The sequence below is a fragment of the Notothenia coriiceps genome, unplaced genomic scaffold, assembly GCF_000735185.1.
Source record: "Notothenia coriiceps isolate Sejong01 unplaced genomic scaffold, NC01 NC01_scaffold00017393, whole genome shotgun sequence".
NCBI classification, from domain to species: domain Eukaryota; kingdom Metazoa; phylum Chordata; class Actinopteri; order Perciformes; family Nototheniidae; genus Notothenia; species Notothenia coriiceps.
Genome location: NW_011350094.1, coordinates 112306 through 117105, shown reverse-complemented (window position 1 = coordinate 117105; position 4800 = coordinate 112306). Strand labels below are relative to the sequence as shown.

The following is a 4800-nucleotide window of genomic DNA, read 5'->3' as shown; positions in this document are numbered from 1 at the left end:
AGATGGAGCTAAATTATTATTGTAAGTCTCAATATCTAGCCTGCACTTTAAAGGGGACCTATCGTGCAAAATGCACTTTTGTACGTCTTTTATACATGAATGTGTGTCAGGGAACTCACCAAGTGTCAGAAAACACAACCCTCTCTCTTTTCCTCCATACCTAAATCTCTAAAAACGGGGCCGCAACGGATCTGATACAGATTTGAAATATCTCTGACGTCAGAAACGAGAAGCTCCGCCTATATGGGCAACTCTACACCTATCAGGAGGAGACAGGCACGGCCATTGCCGTTCGAAAGCGCTGAAGACGCTCTAGTACATATGCCAGGCCTGTAGGTGGCGCTGTAGTCTGCCACAAAAGCAGAATCAGCCCTTGCAAAAACAGGGCTGGAAAAGAGCAAATAGAGCGAAATGAGGCATGGCTAAAATGCATAATCTGTTTGGTATTTTGAAAAAAAAACTTCACAGACATGTTTTATATACAGTAGGTATGGCCCTACAATATATGTTTCAAATATAGCATGATAGGTCCACTTTAAGCTAACGATAAAGCAAACAAATCCACTGTCTCTTATCTCAATTTAACTTGATTTGACGCATGGTACCCTGTGTTTAATTATGTGAAGGTGTGACTTTTTCTTTTACCCTCCCCCTTGTCACCCACTAATTACTGTAGGTGTAGGGCTGTGCGATTATGGCAAAAATCATAATCACGATTATTTTGGTCAATAATTGATATCACAATTATTTAATACGATTATTCATTGACTTTGAAAACATCCATTTATTGAACTTTAAAACAAATAATAATTTGAACAGTATCTTTTTAACTGTTGATTACCCTGAACGTATAATTCAACTGAAAAACAAAATAATAAATACCAATAAACAAGATCAACAAATATTTGTTTGGAGCGCACTTCCAAAAGCTACTAATCATATATAAATATGATAAATACAAATAAATTATACCAAAATAAATGAGATCAAATATGTTGCAGTGCACTGTCACAACCTACCAAAGCAAAATAATCTTTTTTTTCGATTATGTTGTTTTCGTAATTGTGGCAGGCCAAATCGTAATTGCGATAAAAATAGGATTAATTGCACAGCCCTATGTAGGTGTAGAATGAGGTATCACAAATCACCCTTTTCATTATAAGTGATGCCATGGCTCTGCACAGGCTGCTGATTTACTGTGTATTACTAGCCATATGAAGACGTTACTGTCGTTCATTGCTTGAGTGATAGAGGTGCATTGGCATTTTTTGGGCAAAAATAAAAACAAACTTGTGTATTCCCTATCTTGTGTAACTTGGCCCTGCAATTTGATTTCTCTTCAAAAGTCACTGGCTGCTTGTTAAAAACGGGTGAAAACGGGAACATAAGGAGCTCTGGGAGTGATAGAGAGTAGAAACGAGGGTTGAGAAGTGAGAGACAACTGAATAATTTCTCGCCCAAACTCTGCAGAGAGCTGATTATACCGCAGCCGAACATCCACATCATTCCCAGAGGCCGCGACTCATTCCTGGCGCTCAGTAAAAAGAAATTAAAGATGTTTTGCTGGCCAGCCTGAGTGGAGCGGGGGTAACATTTGTAGGAGTCTTGTGTTATTTATTTGTTCAAGTTAGTTGGGGGTCAGATGAGGCCAAGGATGTAATAGACCTGTCAAGAGTCTCCGGAGGAGCTACGGAGGAGGAGAAACAGGAGATTAGACTGGGGGAGGAGGAGATAAGAGGAAAAGATGGACCAATGAAGGCTTGCTCGAATAAGAGGAGAAAGGGCATCAGACAACACGACTTAAAGGACGGAGAAGTCCGCTCATAATGAAAAAACTAGGATATGGTACTGAAGTGTGATAACATAAAAAGAGATTAGAAATATTACAGGAAATAAACTAATATTACTTTTTTTATTAATAAAACACAACACATGACATCAATATCTAATCCAGCGTCATACACTGCAAAAACTGAAACGTTGACTTTAATTAAATGTATTATCTCAGGTTTCACCGACTGTATTATGTTGACATTATACATTTAATTAAAGTCAACGTTTCAGGGTTTTTTCAGTGTAGTTTAGGATTTATGTTTTTTGCACCATATTTTGTTTAAAGGTGGGGTATGTAAGTTTGAGAAACCGGCTCGAGATACACTTTTTGTTATATTCCATGGAATGCTCTTAACATCGCGATAGCAATGAATATCTGAAGTGCTTTGACAAAAAATCCATACAAAATCATCATCTGTGGAAGCCGTAGTACTGTAAAAAGCACGACCAATCATCTGAGCCGGCCCGGCTAAAATAACTGGATGGCCTACCTGCCTGTCAGCCTTCCATCTGTGCACAAACTTATCTCGTGCCCTCATTGGTCATGTGCGCGTTTGTGTGTGTTGGAGGAGGGGCTCTGTAAGGAAGTGGCAGATTTGTTCCGGCTGTGTATTTTCACATTCCAGCGCACTCGACCTGGTTTCTCCAAAATTACATACCCCACCTTTAATTGACTGAATATATTACGTTTTGGCCAGGAGTGCACAACATGGTTATTAAAGTTGTTCCTGTTAGACCATACATGCATTTTTAAACGTGTGTGACAGAATAATGGATGACGGACCAGAGGCCCAGCCTGAGGCATAGTTTTGACAGATGAAGTTGAGATGGGTTAATTGACAGTTGCATCATTTGTCTGAAGACAGAGGTCATAACGTGAAGAGCAAAACAAGATCAAGAGAAATAACTACTGCAGTGACAATAAGTGTTGATATACAGAATGAGTATTTTAAGATTTCTTTAATTCAAAATGAGTAGGAGTACAGTATATGTTTGTAATTACATAGCTTTTATGTTTCATTTTTGTTTTAAATCAAAAACACATCACCTCATCTGGTTTATTCTGAATAATTAGAATATAAACTTGCTTCTCTAACTGCATTGATTTTCTCAGATCGACTATGTTTCCCTTTGTGAATTCCTGAGCAACGTTACGTCTCCTCTCACACTCAAATGAGACCTTGCTCCTTTCATAATGAATGTGAATCTGTGAAAACCAAATGAAGGTTCTAGTGACCGGCAGCATCAAAGGAGTAGCATCAGCAAAGCAGCTGTAATTACTTTCTGTAGCTCAGAAAAAATCTGGGCTGTGGCTCACTTTGTTCCCTTTTGTTCGGGTAAAACCATGTTGCTCACCTTTAAAAAATGAGCTCTGAAAAGCAGATGAAATACTGTGGGCGGGGTCCTTTAATTTAACACATTAAAAATGAATTTCATATTACACAGCTTAGTTGAATATTCATTGATTGTGATTGTCAATTTGGACATTCCAGTAGTCTGCTATTTTTTGCTGGCATATCACTGCTATGGAGGACGCTCTGATCGAAGGGTACTTTCCATATAACTTTATATTTCGAAAAGCACAAAACTTTGGATTCACAATTGCTCAAATATCCCCAATAAAGGGAATAAAAAGGACGCAAGAGAAGGTAAAGAGCAGAGCGCTGGACCCCAGAGAAGTCAACAAAAGACAGACAGGAAGTAAACATTAACGGGAAAACAGTGTTGGCTCAGGCAGCGTTTAAAAGATTGGTTAATGGAAAAGAAAATGTGAAGAGACTTGGACAGTTATTGGATGGTAGGGCTGTACCCGAATATTAGACTATTCGAATATTCGTTCGTTGGCCAACTATTCGGGTTTCAATGTCATTATTCGGATATTCGTTTTTTTTTATAAATGTATGCTATTAATAAAGGCGAATTGCCATATTCTTATACTATATATTTATACTTTTGAATTGCACTGTTAAAATGCGGAAATATATACAATCTCAGCCTGTGCTCCTGACATCGCGTTCACTCACAGTCACAAACGCAAACGGCATGCTTCACCTCGCTTCACCTCGTTTCACCCACAAAATGCCGAAGACTTCAGCTGTGTGGGACCATTTTAAATTGGAAGACGGTAAGAAGAATATGTGCCAAATATGCGATAAGAAACTGGCCTACCACGGTGGCACAACAACTCTGAAAAGTCACCTGGATGCTGTAAGTAGTAGCCTAGCTTAGCTTAGCTGTTGTCAAGTTGCCATGATGAAGCTGCTTTATCCGCCGTTTAAACAGTAACGTTACACATGATAAAAACGTGCACTTACTTTGCTTGGAAAATAGTTGCAAGCAAGCAACCTAATTGTTTTTTAATTTGATCCAAATAGTGAAAATAATAGGAGTAATGTGGGAACATCTGGGGCTAAGGCAATTATTGGCATAAAGTTGAGTAGCTCAGCCTAATAATAACTTGTGTCCATAGGTGCATCCCTACGCATCCCAGCCATCAACATCCTCAACAATACAGCAGACCCTACAGTTCCAAAAACCGATAACGGAGAAAAGAAAGATAGAGATAACAGATGCCATAGTAGATTTCATCGCTATGGATATGAGACCCATTTACATAGCCGAAGGCTTCAGAAAATTAATGAAGAAGATGGAGCCCGGCTACACTGTCCCCAAACGCTCCAGTATTTTAGATGCCATGTCTCTGAAGTACAGCGATCACCGAGACCAAATTTCTAACTCAGATTGAAAAGATGTCTTCAAATGTCCAAACATGTGCACTCTTGTGATAACAATGGTCTGATGAAGAATTGTGCAACAGGCATGTACCATGTCTGCCACATTGTTTACAACTGTCAGCTCTGCTTATTAATTGGGATTGCAGTAATGACCAGTCAGCAAAGTTTTCTAAGTCACATCTGACAGTCAGTATTTATTATCAAACTAAAGCTTGCAGCAACCTTTAGCTCT

The 4800-nt window shown here is 38.9% G+C and overlaps 1 long non-coding RNA gene across 1 annotated transcript in view; it reads right to left on the bottom strand.

Annotated features, from left to right (window-relative positions):
* Positions 1-2916: 2916 nt before the first annotated feature.
* LOC104950324 (uncharacterized) overlaps positions 2917-4800 on the bottom strand; it is a 4081-nt gene continuing 2197 nt past the window's right edge. The window contains exon 3 of the long non-coding RNA XR_798905.1: positions 2917-2929. This is a non-coding gene — a long non-coding RNA (uncharacterized lncRNA). The remainder of the gene's footprint in view (positions 2930-4800) is intronic.